The following is a 17,366-nucleotide window of genomic DNA, read 5'->3' on the forward strand; positions in this document are numbered from 1 at the left end:
CAGATAAAATTTTTCTGGTAAAAGTCTAGTTGAGGGGTCGACTGCTAGTACGCGTAAAAAATATCGGGAGAAGTGTCAGAAGACGCGTATTGACCTCGAAAACAAAGGCGGAAAAGAAAAATTGTATCTCTGTCCGGAGATATTTGCAGTTGAAGTTGGCGATTTTCATGTGGTTGTTGTTGTACCCACAAAAAAAAAATATAATAATAATAATTACACAATACAGGGAGTTGATTAAACAAGTAAGGAAGTCTAAGTTCGGGTGAAACCGAACATTACATACACAGCTTTACACTTGAAATGCTATTGTTGTTTGTTTTGTGTACTTAATAGTGTTACAAGGCTGCGTATTAATACATATACATATGGTTCTATTCTGAACTAATTTTCGTTTAAATGAAGCAAAGATGATACAAAGGCTAACACCGATGACCTTGAGCGGGTAATAATGCAGTTTTCCTTCAGATATGGGGATTTTCCTACTGTTTATTTTAAAATAAAGATATAACAGAACAATAAACATAAACACACAAGTGCCGTTGTACTAAAAAGCGTTATTACAAAAAAAGGGATGGTAGGGGCGGTGCGAAGGTTCCGATCGTGGAGGGGTGAATCTTACTGGTATGCCGACTGATCTCGAAAAATTGCCGACTCTTTGTATAGTAATAATAATGGATTAAAAATGAATTCAGGTGAGTGTGTATCCGAGGGTACTTAAGAATTTTAGCGTATTTGGAAAACTAAAAGGCCTCTTACACGATATTTATTTGTTATATGTATATGTCACTTTTTACGTATGAAAAGCAACATACCGTGTAAACGCAAAATAAATTTTCTTTTGTACAAGTCAGGAAACTTCACATACGAAATAGAAACGTTTCTATTTTTATCTGACACATAACTAGAATATGCAGTTCTTTAATCTCTTCTAAAATCTCAAAAGTTGTTTCGAAACAGTGGCTCAACTCGAGAATCATAGCGCACTCAGCAAAAGAGGGAACCTTTTATAAAGCAAAATATGCTATTACTTAAGTTGAAAAAATGTAATTAACAACTTGCGGTTCTCTAACTGGACTCAAATGTATGATTCAATGATGTTGATGTAGGATCTTCGGTGTGGCAGGCCGAGCACGCTACCATCACACCACGGCGTCCGCCTATATAATTTATTCCTGATTAATTACGCTTCATTACTGCTATCAACCAAGTGTTTATTTCTAACAATAAACAGCTGTTGGTTTTGGTGGTTGTAGCGGCAGCCTGTGGGTTAATGCGATGGTAAGGATGTTCAAACATTTACGTATGTATCTGGGTGCATATACCAGCATAGATACGTTTACATGTGTTAGTAACTGGTAGGAAGCAAACACATGGATAGATGTTCGAACATGAATATGTTAGTATACGTGAAGTTAGTATACGTGAAGTTAGTTCGTGAAAGTTTATATCCGTCGTTTCCCGCCAAAATAGGATTGTATGTATTGGCGTCTTTCGTTCTTGAGTGAAAGTGGTGAGAAAGAAAGGCTTTTGATTTATGAGGTACGACCACCAAACGATTGCAGAGAATGTCTCAAAAGAAAAGTTGACTTAAGTGAGTGCGGAAGCAAGTTTTAATTATGTATATTTTTTTTTTTGCGGAAAAAAAAGTTCGCGTTTTTTTTCATAAAACCGTGCTAACGGGTAATTTAGCGGAATCCCAAGGAGGAACCGGGATCCCATACCCTGCTTGACAACAGCCCCAGGTGAGTCCAGTGAAACCCCTTTCCCCCAGTCCATGGTGCATGTGGACTAATAGTAATAATTAAAAAAAAAAATGTTAAATGTGAAAATTAATTTAAATAAAATTACATACCTACAATAAAATTTAGTGAAATAAATGAAATTATATACAAAGATAAAATTAAGTAAAAAAATAAAATAAAATAATGAAAGTTAAAAGTAAAATTAAATTAAAATAAATTAGCTAAAATTATAAAATAAAATAAGATATAAAACTAATTAAAATAAAATAACATACATAGATACGTAAAGTGATAAATTTGAGTAAAATCTAATACCTAGATAACCTTAAATATATAGATAAAAAAAATCAAATAAATAAATAAAATGACATAACTAGATGACATTCAATAAATATAGTGAGTCCACATGCACCCTAATGTATCTTTCTCGTTCGCCATGACCCTAGTCCCTAATATTCTTCCCTCTGCACATTTAGATTGCTGCGAAAAAATATGAAGTTGCCGCCATCACGAGCCACAAACGCAAAAATAAGGCGAGGTAGTATTAAAATTAAAGGAACTTGCCACACCAGCCACCAACACAGTCTAAACACACAAAAGCGGGGTAGTATTTCATATAGAGGAAGCATACATACGGTGCCGGGCTATACGTCAAGGGAGTAAAGGGGCATCTGAGCGCTCCTGTCCTGGTACCGCAATCATTACACTTGAGCATAACCTGGAGAAACACTAATTGGAGTAGAAAAGCAAGCCCGAGGAGAGAGGCCAAGAAGGGAGCAGAGTTATCCGTGCGCCGCTGCCGGAATCTATATTGTTTTTTTTATATTATATTTGAATTTTGTTGAACTTAGCTGATATTGTTTTAGTTAGTTTTAATCACGATTTCATTACGTGAGTTTGATTAGTTCAAATTTTAAATTTAGCCTGTTAAGGTAATTTAACTGGAGTCTAAATCTATTAAATTTCCTTGTGAGGTTTTTTACTTTTATGAATTTATTTTGTTCTTGAAACCTGTGTAATTGTTAATATTTCTCCTGTTGCGTTCCGTTTCCTTACTCCTGCCTACCGTTTTTGCTATCTTTTCAACAGTCCACCTGTTACTTATTTACCTATTATTCCTTGCCTTACTTTCTTGCCTATCGTCCCACATTCAACCTTTGCTTGGTCTTTTTGTTCGCTTCAATACCTAATTTCTTATATTTTGCTTTCTGGCTCATGACTTTTTTCACCTTTTTCCCGTTTTTATACATTTCATGAAAATGAAATGGTATATTAATTTCGTCACGAAACCCAAAATTGTAAGTCCTTAAAGGAAAATAGATAGATGCACCATTAAGTATACCGAAATAATCAGGTTGAAGAGCTGAGTTGATTTAGTCATGTCCGTCTGGCCATCTGTCCGTCTGTCTGTTTGTATGCAAACTAGTCCCTCAATTTTTGAGATATCTTGATAAAATTTGGTGAGCGGGTGTATTTGGGTGTCCGATTAGACATTTGTCGGAACCGGCCGGATCGGAACACTATAGCATATATCCTCCATACAACCGATTTTTCAGAAAAAGAGGATTTTTGTAATATCTTACTCAATTTAACAGATTGAAGCTTCAAACTTCACCATATACTTTCGTATATTGCACATATTGTTGCCTGAAAAAATTGATGAGATCGGTAGTATATATAGTATATATCCCCCTACAACCGATTGTTCAGATAAGAAACTTTTCGTAATTACTGCCCTATTTTAAGAGCTAGAGGATTCAAATTTCAACGAATGCTTACGTATATAGCATATATTGTTGTCTGAAAAATCATACATATCAGTGGTATACATAGTAAATATATGGTGGTATATATAGAATATATATATATAGTATATATATTTATATATATTTATTCGCAATTTTAGCCCCATTTTGACAGCTAGAAGCTTCAAATTTCACCGAATGCTTACGTATATGGCATATATTTTGTGTCTGAAAAAATCATAGAGATCGGTTGTATATATAGTCTATATCTTATACAACCGATTGTTCAGATAAGAAACTTTTCGTAATTACTGCCCTATTTTAAGAGCTAGAGGATTCAAATTTCAACGAATGCTTACGTATATAGCATATATTGTTGTCTGAAAAAATCATACAGATCAGTGGTATATATAGTATATATATGGTGGTATATATAGAATATATATATATAGTATATATATATTTTTTTTTCGCAATTTTAGCCCATTTTAACAGCTAGAAGCTTCAAATTTCACCGAATGCTTACGTATATGGCATATATTTTGTGTCTGAAAAAATCATAGAGATCGGTTGTGTATATAGTATATATATCATACAACCGATTGTTCAGATAAGAAACTTTTCGCAATTTCTGCCCCATTTTTACAGCTAGAAGCTTCAAATTTCACCGATTACTTACGTAAGTATATAGTATACATTGTTGTCTAAAAAAATCATAGAAATCGGTGCTATATATATTATATACTGTTGAAGACATGATCGAGTTTTCGGACTAAGTCCGCCCCCTCCGTCTGGCAACACCCGGCCAGTGCGGCCAAGCGCAAGCAGTGCAGCTCAGCTGTGGCTTGCCAGCCACCACGGCTCTCAGTCTCATTGAGTTTTTAGTTTTATCGTTAACTACCAACCCGTTCGCTACGCATCGATCAGTCGTTCGGTTTTTCGCCCGCCCGCCGTCGCGCAGTTTTTAGTCCTTTAAATATTTAAACAAATTCATTTTTTTATAATCTTGTGGGTACTTGAAAATAATTTTGAATTAAATATATGTATATATATTTCTTTAAACCCGTGTGCTCCCTTTTTTCCTAGAAGAGAGTGCTAGTGATTTTATACATGGTCCTTTCGCGGCCAAAGTTTCACCAGCGACCAAAAAATTAAAAGATAAAAGAAAAAATTTAATTAACATTCAAAAAAACACAAAGTGAGAACAAATGTTAAAAACAAAAATTATTTAAAATAAATTAGACAAAATATACGTACATATATATGCATGCAAAAAAAAAAAAAAAAAACAACATTAAGGTGTGAAAAAAAAAAAATTTTTAATAAATTGAGAAATCAAAAAATTTAATAAGACAAAAAGAAAAATTTATTTTACATATATGTAAATGCAGAACAAACAAAACGCGGTCGGTACGGACACAAAACAGTACAAAAAGTGCTTAAGAAAATAAACAAAATTTTTATAGAGTTTAACAAAAAATCAGTGCACTTACATGAATACATAAAGAACTTAAACATACAAAAATAACTATTATACATTGAAATAACGTTCAAATTTACAAAAAAGCAAAGAATATTAAGGTTTGTGGAAAGAAAGTGGGTGAAGAAAGGAAAGAAAAGTTTAAACCAAATAAAAAATTTATTTGAAAAAAAAAAAAATTTTGAAATTACAAATTTAAAAACAGTGGGTGAAGAAAAGAAGAGCTTAAAGAAAATAAAAGCAGTTTTGAAAAAAGCAAGATATTTAAAAAAAAAAAAAAATTTGAAATTTTTTGAAAACTAAAAAAGAGACAAAATTTTTAAGGAAAAGAAAAGATGTTGAGAAAGAAAAGTTGGGAAGAAGCGGAAACTCAACTAAAAAGAAAAGTTTGGAGAAAATAAAAAACAAAAAAATAACAATTTTTTAAGAGAAAAATACATTTGATAAAAAAAAGAATTGGTTGAAAAACCAAATTGAAAAAAACACATACATACAGCCAAACAATATCAACATTACAACACAACAAGGAGGCACAACACAACATTTCAACCAGGAACTTCTACAAAAACTAGGACACACACACATAAAGCAATAACAAATAACATGTCAGAGTGAGTACTTTGTTACCCATATATATACATACATATATATCCCTCCGATCTTAGAATCCGGACCCCTTCATTATAAACATACCCAATATATTCCCATATATATATTCCCTCCGTCTAACGTACGGACCCCAAATCTAAAACCCTAAAATTTATATACCCCTCCGATCTAAAGATTCGGACCCTGGGTATATAACCCACATCAAAAAGCCTAAACGGTAAAATATTTCATTGGCTTACTCACTGTTACCAACAGGTACAGTCCCATCTAAACACCCATATAAATTTTTCAACAAATAAATTTGCATTCCCGTACCAACGGAAAATCCATTGCCCGGTTCTATATACCCGAAAAGTTCGTTGCGCTAAATATCGAGTTGATTATAAAAATATATACGTACATATGTAATATATGTATATACCCACTTAGTTCGGTAATATCACCCGAGCTACATATTTTTCCAGCGTGAAATTCACCGCTGCCCAATTTACCCTTATATACATATATTACATAAAATATATTTTACAAAAACCCATAGCAACAAACTTTGCCAAATTTTTGTCACTTTTCCTAAAGTTTATTTTACCGGTGCACCCAAAATTAATTTTGCATACAAACATACAATTATATGCACCCATAATACCCACACGCACTTGTATATCTTTTTGCATAAGCCAAAAAGCCACCCTCAACAAAGTAATTGCATGACCATATGTAACTACATAATAGAAGGAAGCAACAAAAGATCATCGATCACATATTGCATACATTTACTTTATTAACAATAGATCAAGTGCATTGGCACGGCAAACAAAAGGTTGTTGGTACACCACAGTTTGTCGGCAAATATATTTCACCCATATATATAAATACATACATACGTACTATATACCCATATTACTTGTGCTCAGACGCGCTGAGACAAGTACATATAACAAAGCAAAAAGCCGGTACACATTAGGCCGGTCTCAAAAAATAAAAAATAAAATCCCAGTGAACACAAATATTATAATATTTATATTATTATATACCCACATTACTTGCACTCCGAAGCGGTGAGACAAGCCCGTGTAACGAACCAAGCGTACATTAGGCTGGTTTCAAAAAAAAAAAAAAAATTTTTTTTGCACTTTTGACAAACATTTTTTTCGATTTTCACAGCTTAATAAAAGCTCCCATTTCTATTAAGAAACCAAACTAATTATAATGCCGAAATCGTCGGACGAAACCCAAAAATTGACCCCTGCAGATAAATGCCTGCAGAAATTCATATATGACGGTAACCAAGTAGAGGTTTACTGCTCAAGATGGTCACCCTCCCAAGCTACCGATTTATCAGAGTGTATGCTTAAGGTCAAATTAGAAGACCTTGGTAAAATATGGGCAAAGGTGCTAGAGTCCCATCGAGAAGTAAGTTTCTCAGATAATTATACAGATGTTAGCGGCTCGGTTGAGCAAAAATTCGCTAAATGCTTGGAAACTTACCAAACATGCAAATCAGGAATTTTAGAAGCCTTACAGCTGTTTAATACTGCTAGCACCAACCAACAACAAATACCCGCCCACCCAATAAACAATTCAGACGCAAACGGTTTTTATTTAAAAGTACCACCATGCGACACCGAAGTATTTCATGGTGGATACGAAGACTGGCCATCCTTTAGAGATATGTTCACGGCAGTCTATAAAAACCACCCTAAATTATCACCCGCTCAAAAATTATACCACCTCCGCCTGAAAACAAAAGGACAAGCTGGGCTTATTGTAAAACAATACCCACTGAGCGATAATAATTTCGAGCTTGCCTGGGAAGCGCTCAGATCTAGGTACGAGAACAAAAGGATACTCGTCGACAACCAACTGAAGACGCTGTTCAACCTACCCACAATATTCGCAGAAAGCGGAGAACAAATACAGAAGATGCAGACAACAATCAACAACTGCATGTCAACCCTTAACACCCAAGGAATCCCGACAACGGACTGGGACCCAATCCTCGTTTACCTCTGCTCATCCAAGCTGCCAAGTGAAAGCCTTTCACTATGGGAACAATCCCTCAGCTCCCGAAAAGAACTCCCGCTTTGGGAGGATATGAATAAATTTTTGACCAGCAGATACGAGGTAGTAGAGAGAATAAGTACCTATCGACCAGGCAAGGCGAAACCCCAATTTTCGAGTTTTACGCCACGAACGGTGAATCAAAACTCGACCCAATCTAACAATAATAGAACCCATGCATATCACACGGAGTTCAATAAAACGGCCTCGTGTAGATTATGCAATCAATACCACGCAGTCAAATCTTGCGTTAGGTTTAGAAATTTATCGGTATCAGACCGAATCAAATTTGTGAGAGAAAATAGTTATTGCGAAAACTGTTTGTCTACGTCACACCCCAAGAACGAATGTAAAAGTAGTTTCACGTGCGTTTATTGCCAAAAGCGTCATCATTCGCTACTGCATTTGCAGCCCAAACCCCAACAATCACAACCAAACCCCAGAGATCAAAATGCCCAAGCCGGCACCCCTAGGAGAACGGACGACGAGCGAGCCTCAACGTCAAAAGCCGCCGCAAGAGCCACCTCCTCCCAACAGTCTCAAGACAAAAACCCGGTTTCTTCACTCTTCTCGAGTAATCATGGAACCACCCTATTACCCACAGCAATAGTATCAGTATACTTTGCTGGCGAATTTCATAAAATTCGTGCCCTAATAGACCAAGGTTCACAAAAAACTTTTGTATCATCCCGTATACAAAAGGTTCTTGGTCTACCCACAAAAGAGTCTCTCCACCAGATATCTGGAATGGGTGGAACGGTTGTGAAAAATGCCAATAAAGTCTGCCAGATAACATTCTGTTCAGCAGACTTAACCCAAATGATAGACGCACAAGCAATAATTTTGCCCAAACTAACGAAGTTCTTGCCCACAGTCAGAGTTTCAAGCATCGATCTCGAAGAACTGTCCCATTTACCGTTAGCCGATCCGCAGTATTCGATACCATCAAAAATCGATGTGGTAATCGGCAGCGATATCACCCCGCAAATCCTCACCGAAGGGCTCCTACGAAATGTGAGTGGAACATTACTTGCCCAAAACACAATATTCGGATGGATATTAAGCGGCCCTGTAGCTGAAAAGGTATCAACCTTCAGCACTCATGTCACGGAATGCACCGATGACCCCATCAATCAACTTTTGAGGCAATTTTGGGAGCAGGAAGAAGTTCACCAAACCCAACAACGATCAGCAGATGATGAATACTGTGAAACACTCTACCGGACAACCACAATTCGTGAGGAAGATGGACGCTACAGAGTCAAACTACCCTTCAAATCGGAATTTCCAGCCAATCTGGCACTCGGCCATTCACGACCCGCAGCACAACAGCAGTATATCAGCATCGAACGAACCCTCGATAGAAAACCCGAATTAAGAGACAAATATTTTGAAGTCCTTAATGAATATTTAACCATGGATCACATGGAACCCGCCTCCCAACAAGAGATAATTAGAGATGGTAAATATCTATCATTTTATCTACCCCATCATGCTGTCATAAAACCCGACAGCAAAACCACAAAAGTGCGAGTCGTCTTCAACGCATCAAAAATGTCGCATTCTGGCAACTCGTTGAACGACGTGCTTCATACAGGCCCCATTCTACAAAATGACTTAATGCTCGTCATACTCAAATGGCGACTTTATAGGTTTGTTTTCAACGGCGATATTGAGAAAATGTATCGCCAAATACTCATCCACGAAGAAGATAAAGATTTTCACCGAATCGTTTTTCGAAAACACCCAACTCTGCCGATAGAAGATTTCCGACTAAAAACAGTTACCTTTGGTGTAAATTGCGCGCCGTGTTTGGCGATTCGAACCCTACACCAACTCGCCTACGATTGTCAAGACGAATATCCGCTCGCTAAAAACATTTTATTAAACGAAACATATGTTGACGATATTTTGTCAGGCGGTCATAATATACAGTCCACTTTGAACTCTATGACTCAAGTTATCGAAGCCTTAAAATCGGCAGGGTTCCCTTTGAGGAAGATGTCGGCAAATCACCCTGAAATTTTAAAACCCGTTCCCGACCCTGATTTGCTAGACGTCGACTTCCTTAAATTCCATGATTCGAGTTCCACAAAAACCCTTGGAATTCAGTGGAACGCGCTAACCGACACCTTCACCTACACGTATGATCCACCATCAGCAGAAAACACGACTACAAAAAAGCAGATTCTATCAGCAGTCGCAAAACTGTTTGACCCCGCAGGATGGCTTTCACCAATAATGATTCTTGCGAAAATGTTGCTGCAACAACTCTGGATGGAAGGAACGGATTGGGACGAGGACGTGAAGCCCGGAGCTCTCCAAAAATGGACCTCAATTTATGAAAATTTACCTCATATCAGAGACATTAAAATCCCTAGGTGGGTACAGTATTCCCCCGATAAACTAATCCAGCTGCATGGATTCTCAGATGCTTCAGAAAAAGCATTATGTGCCTGTATATATTTACGAGAACAAACCCATGAAAATAAGTTTTCATCCCATTTGCTAGCTGCTAAAAGCAAAGTAGCACCCCTCCAAACCGTGAGTCTTCCACGGTTGGAACTCTGTGGAGCAGTTTTACTCTCCAAGTTAGTGAAACAGCTGCGAAGTGAGCTGAATCTACCTCAACACGAACTCATTCCTGGAAAACGTATGTCGCCAACAGAACCTCTGAAATTCTTAAGAACGTTGACAACGCCACTTGGAGGCACGTTTCTAGTAAGCATAACCCAGCGGATTTGGGCACTCGAGGCTGCAAGCCTCAGGATTTAGTCCAATGTCCATTATGGTGGGAAGGACCTAATTGGCTTATCAATCCATCAACTTCGTGGCCAAAGGATATTTCTCACCACCCAACTCCACCCGAACAACGACATGTGGACGTGTTCCACACCCTGCAGGAAGAAAATATAGACATACTCGACCGGTTTTCGTCGTTTTCTCGAGCGCTTAGAGTCGTGGCCTATATGTTGCGGTTTATCAAGAAAGCAAGGAAACTGAAAGTTCCAGCCACGCTCAACCTCACCCACGCCGAAGTGAATGATGCCAAAATCAAAATCATCATTCAAACTCAACGGAATCATTACGGAGACACGATAGAGCTGCTTCAAACGTCGGGACCCTTACCCAAAAAGAACACCCTTCTGACATTAAACCCCATGCTAGATGACTCAGGAATCATGCGAGTTTCTGGAAGATTAGCATATGCCACCTATAGCTTTAATGAGCGGCACCCAATTATCATACCCGAAAACTCTCGATTTTGTTCTCTTCTGTTAGACTTCCTCCATTCGAACTTGCTGCACGCCGACAAACAGCTGATGATCCGAATGGTACAGCAACAGTACTACATTCCACGTTTGAAGCAAAAGGTCAAAAAGCTCGTCTTCCACTGCAAAACCTGCACCATCTATAAACAGCAGATGAAAACGCAGATAATGGCTGCCTTGCCACCCGAGAGGTCAACGTATTCCCTACCCTTTCATACAACAGGAGTCGACTTTGCTGGACCATTTATGGTAAAAACTTCTCCCCTTCGCCGAGCTTCGTATGTCAAAGCTTACGTTTGTGTGTTCGTCTGTTTTTCCACAAAGGCTGTTCATTTAGAAGTGTGCTCTGATCTCACCACGAATGCCTTCAACGCAGCCTTTGCCCGATTTACTGGCCGCCGTGGCCTACCCCACCAGATATATTCTGACAACGGAAAGACGTTCGTCGGCGCACAACGCGGATTACAAAGAGAATTCACCACATTCCTCAAGGAAGTCGCTACAGACGTCGCCGAAAAGTATGCAACTCACGGATTCTCATGGAAATTCATCCCACCATACGCTCCCCGCATGGGTGGTCTATGGGAAGCGGCCGTGAAAAGCTTCAAGATACACTTTACGAAAGTAGCAGGAAACCAGAAGTTCTCCTTCGAAGAGCTTACTACCCTCTTAGTACGCATAGAGGCGGTCCTCAACTCCCGACCGCTCTCCCCTATGTCCGAAGATCCAATGGATCCCCTAGTCCTAACCCCAGGGCATTTCCTACGTGGCGCGCCGCTCTTGTCGTTACCGGAGCCAACTGCAGAGCATCTCACCTTGGTCAACAAATGGCAGAAACTGAAAGTGCTTCACCACCAATTCAGCACACGATGGAAGAACGAGTATCTCAAGGAGCTGCATAAGCGGTACAAATGGAAATGCCCTCAACGCAATATTCAAGTTGGAGATTTAGTCGTGGTAAAGGATGATTTACTACCCCCGAACGAATGTCGTTTGGGACGGGTAATCACTTTACACCCTGGATCGGATAAACATTTTCGAGTTGTGGAACTCAAAACACAAAACGGACTAATAACCCGAAATATTGCCAAACTGTGCGTGCTACCAACTGCCTAGTAGTGCCAACCCTACCTCTGATACGCTCTGCTTCATGCCCCTAGCAATCTGGAAAGATATCTAAGCTACCCTCACCAACCCATTTTTTTGAAAAATACGTATTTTTTCTTGTCTTTACAGGACCCGCAGACGTACGGAGATGCCAAAATGTCGGCTGTGTGGCCAGCGACACGCGCTAAGGCAGTGCCGGGCGTTCCTCGCGATGAAGCCGGAGGAGCGCTACGAGTGCGCGAGGAACCACCGGTACTGCATCAACTGTCTGGCAGTGTCGCGCAGCACCGGGGCGTGTGACTCAAAAGCAAGCTGCCGCAAATGCTCCCTCGGCCATCACACGCTCCTACACCGAGCTCGACGCACACCCACCAACCCGCGTCGCACCGATAGAGGACCACAGCGCGCAACAGCCCAACATCGCCAACGGGCAATTCGAAGCCGGTCGGCTAGACAGCGCGACGACCGAATACGACAATTAGTAGCCGAGGCACGGGCGACCTTGGACAGGGTTGATGCCGTCCTTAACCCATCAACGCGTCGGGCGGGGGGGGGGGGGGGGGAGCATGTTGAAGACATGATCGAGTTTTCGGACTAAGTCCGCCCCCTCCGTCTGGCAACACCCGGCCAGTGCGGCCAAGCGCAAGCAGTGCAGCTCAGCTGTGGCTTGCCATCCACCACGGCTCTCACTCTCATTGAGTTTTTAGTTTTATCGTTAACTACCAACCCGTTCGCTACGCATCGATCAGTCGTTCGGTTTTTCGCCCGCCCGCCGTCGCGCAGTTTTTAGTCCTTTAAATATTTAAACAAATTCATTTTTTTATAATCTTGCGGGTACTTGAAATTAATTTTGAATTAAATATATGTATATATATTTCTTTAAACCCGTGTGCTCCCTTTTTTCCTAGAAGAGAGTGCTAGTGATTTTATACATATACTTTATATAAACTGTCCTTTTTGCCCCTTTTTTACGGATAGAAGCTTAAAATTTCACCGATTGCTTACGTAAGTATATAGTATACATTGTTGTTTCAAAAAATCATAGAGATCGGTGATATATATAATATATATATGATGGTATATATAGTATATATATATATTTTTTTTGCGATTTCGGCCCCATTTTAACAGCTAGAAGCTTCAAATTTCACCAAATGCTTACGTATATAGCATATATTGTTGTCTGAAAAAATCATAGAGATCGGTGGTATATATATTATATACTTCATATAAACTGTAATTTTTGCCCCTTTTTAACGGATAGAAGCTTCAAAATTCATCAAATTTCATCAAATAGTTACGTTTACGTCATATATTTTTGAAATACGTGATTCGTTTTCATAGTTTTTACATGCAGACCACAAAAAACGTGAAACTTTTTATCCTCACACAAAGTACCTACCTATTTTTATACCTTTTATGAAAATAAAATGGTATATTAATTTCGCCACGAAACCCAAAATTGTAAGTCCTTAAAGGAAAATAGATAGACCCACCATTAAGTATACCGAAATAATCAGGTTGAAGAGCTTAGTTGATTTAGCCATGTCGGTCTGTCCGTCTGTCTGTTTGTATGCAAACTCGTCCCTCAATTTTTGAGATATCTTGATAAAATTTGGTGAGCAAGTGTATTTGGGTGTCCGATTAGACATTTGTCGGAACCGGCCGGATCAGACCACTATAGCATACAACCGACTTTTCAGAAAAACAGGATTTTTGTAATATCTTACTCAATTTAACAGATTGAAGCTTCAAACTTCACCACATACTTTCCTATATTGCACATATTGTTGCCTGAAAAAATTGATGAGATCGGTCGTATATATAGTATATATCCCCCACAACCGATTGTTCAGATAAGAAACTTTTCGTAATTACTGCCCTATTTTAAGAGCTATAGGATTCACATTTCAAAGAATGCTTACATATATAGCATATATTGTTGTCTGAAAAAATCATACAGATCGGTGGTATATATAGTATATATATGGCTGCTACTGCTGGTGTTGGCACCTTAAGCCCCTGGTGGCAAGTTGAACGCAGTGCACCAAAGCATTGCCGACGTAAAAAAGTTCAGGATTTAGTATTTGAGCAAACGTTAGAAGCATTTACCGATTCGTCGTGAGTTCTTAACTATGTTATGTTATGCTATGTTACTTTATGTTACTTAATTTATTTCTTACTAAACCCTTTTATTACATTTTTTGATGTTTTGCACAGTTTCATACAAGCTTTTCCTGTTTCAACAACAAGGATTTATGTATACAATTTCTATTTCTATTGTTAGCTAAGAAATAATACATTCAACTTATCTTTCATAATTTTATATAGAAGGGGCTTTCCGTGCCTAGGCATTCCAGCGATTAATTGCATCAAAGATTTCGGTGAAGTTCGGACATTCGAAAAACTTTTTTATTTATTTATCTATATGAAACGGTTGTGCATTGACTCGGTCTCCATGCCAATTAAAAAAGTTGCAAAAGATCACCTCTAAATTTGAAGAAACCACTTTATCCTTGAAAATTGATTCAAGGGTTTTTTTTTTTTTTTTGTTTTTTTAGAAATGGTTATTTGACATGCGATTTTTAGAATAGAGACGTCATTATGTCTTGGGAACTCTTTAATTCCTTCTAATGTCTTCGGTAGAATGTTTCGACGTTTCCACTTATTGTCATGTTTATAGTTTGATAAGCCTAGAAGACAATAAAAAAGTGGATGCATTACCAACATCACTGACAGCAAATCATTAAATCTTCATCCGTAACTCTTCCTGAAACCTTTTCCCTCGTATACTCCCACCTTGCATAATTCACAGTTTCGATTTTATATCTATCAACAGTGACATGCCTGCCAAAACGCAAATGCGCTGACACTTTGCTTGACGACAGCAGATACTTCGTTTTGTCCTCCTCCTCGTTCGCCATCAAAACTATATTTTCCAGTTCAAAGTAGAACTTTAGGCCGATTATGTTAATGTCATCATCATATTGCTAAGTTGTTGTTTAATTTTCTCTAGCATCGGCTCCGACAGGTCCTTGCCATGTCTGTCTGACCTTGTAGAAGGTCCAATAAGCGTATTAACGGTGAGTTTGAGTCCTTCGAACAATACGGAGCGAAGATCCCGGGTTCACGCCCGGACAAAAGCAGCATCAAAATTTTAGAAACAAGTTTTTTCAATTAGAAGAAAATTTTTCTAAAGCGGTCGCCCCTCGGCAGTGTTTTCGCAAGCACTCCGATGTACTTCTGTCATGAAAGCTCTCAGTGAAAACTCATCTGCCTTGCAGATGCCGTTCGGAGTTGGCATAAATTAAGTAGGTCCCGTCCCGCCAAATTGTAAGCAAAATTAAAAAAAAGGTGCACGACTTTAATTGGAAGAAAAGCTCTTCCAAAAATCTCTTCGGAGGTTGTCACGCTTATATGCTTCTTTCTCTCCATAAATGCTTGGTTGCAGATGAATGAGTTATTAACGAATTTCGTATTTAAGCGGATAGTGCGGTGACCTTCGCCCACATAAATATTTAATATCTTAGCTGCCATTTCGAAAGCACCCTATCTCAGTCAGCAATTGTCAGGTGAGATAGTGTGTTCACAATGAAAAACTGAAAGAGGCGGTGTTCTTAAATAAAATTCTGCGATAGGGTGCTGCGTCGATATCTAAAGCCTTTTTCGGGAAATAAGCTGCGCACATTACAATATTAAAAAACTCGTATTTATGGCTCAAGAGGAAGCGGGAGCAGGGAATGTGAAATATAAGGAATTGAATAAGGAGAGCGAGATAATAAGGGAAAGGGGTAGCGAGAGAAAGGATTATAAGTATAAAGCCAGTGATAAGGAGGATTATTCGAAGTGGGAGAAATGGAAAAGTAGGGGAGAAAAAATATAGTAAGCTATAAAAACTTCTCCCAGATGTTTAAAAAAACCCGAAATGTTGAATTATTCAGTGGGCACAACCGGTCGGATTTATTCGTGTCTCAGGGTGTATCAATAATATTGACTTAACTCTAGTTTTCAAGCCTATAGTAGACTAAGAAGCCACATTTATCAACTGCTTTTGGCGTTGCTGTGCATACGTCTCGAAACTTTCGCAAACCTTATTTGAGTTAATTTCTTACTTATTCATTCATTCTCTCACAATTTCGTAAAGGCGAAAAAGATTCGGGATTCCTTCGGATTGGTTATTTGAATGTCCGAGTGAAGAATACAACGGAAGCGTTCAGCAACTTCTTGGTAGTGGGCAATGGGTATACACTCTCTCACGCGGCAATGGCAAATCGTCATCACCAGCGATCTCACCGACACCATCTACAAGGACGTCGTCATCACAAAGTGGTAGGACTATGCGGAATCCGATGATGATGAAGACGAAACCATCAGGGTTTGGAACGTCACACCAACACAAAGGTAGCAACAGTAGTAATAGTAAACTATTGGGTCGCGTGCCAGTATTGCTGTTAATATGAATAATTTAACGCATCAATTGGAAAAATTGCACAAATCCTGGGGCTCGACAGATAACATAATGCCACCACCACAAATTATCGATACCCTTATAAAGAGACGACAAAAATTTGCAACGACACCAACAACACGTTCCTCGGTAATATCGTCCATCTCCACAGATTCATCACGTGGTTCTATTTCTTCAACAAATTCTAGTACGAATTTTATTGCGGTCTATAGTAGTACCCCAACAACACCAAATCAACAACGTGCACCTAGCGGGCGTGTACAGTCGGATATGATAATGAGTGGTCGTACATCGATGAGCAGTGGTAATTTACAATCTTCGCTCTTGAAGTATACATGCAAAGGTTCATACATCTTGATATGTAAATAATGTACTAAGTGGCTCAATTAACTATAATGATGTTCCGTGTATATGTGTATGAACTAATTATATATACTACTAGAAGACCCGTCAGACGTTGTCCTGCCCTAAATTTGGCCTATCTGCATACATTTTAATAAGCTTTTTCCGTCTGGCTCTGCCTTCCCCCCTCTCACTTTTTCCTAATACTTTTATTCACTCCTCCCTCCGTCTTTTTCGCTTCACCTATCTCCATCTTCGTCTCATTCTGTCTCTTTCTCAATCTCCTTCTCTCTTTTCTATTCTCTCAATTTCTTCTCATTCTTATCCTCTACACAACTAAAGACTCTCCCGAATTAAAAAAAATGTCATAGTACCTCAAAATCGCGGCCCCCCTCAGGGGCTCTAGGGACTCCCTTTGGGTCGACGGGGGGTAAAGTTACAAGGTCGGTTCTGCCGATGGTACCCCCCCCCACCCCCTGCCCCCGGCCTATTGGGCAGCCCTAACACATATTCCAGGGACTCCCTTTGGTCGACGGGGGGTAA

At 38.9% G+C, this 17,366-nt stretch overlaps 1 pseudogene; it reads left to right on the forward strand.

Annotated features, from left to right (window-relative positions):
• Positions 1-682: 682 nt before the first annotated feature.
• Positions 683-16,850, forward strand: LOC137235718 (uncharacterized; annotated as a pseudogene).
• Positions 16,851-17,366: the final 516 nt, after the last annotated feature.

Source organism: Eurosta solidaginis, unplaced genomic scaffold, assembly GCF_040869045.1.
Source record: "Eurosta solidaginis isolate ZX-2024a unplaced genomic scaffold, ASM4086904v1 ctg00001056.1, whole genome shotgun sequence".
In the NCBI taxonomy this organism is placed as follows: Eukaryota; Metazoa; Arthropoda; class Insecta; order Diptera; family Tephritidae; genus Eurosta; species Eurosta solidaginis.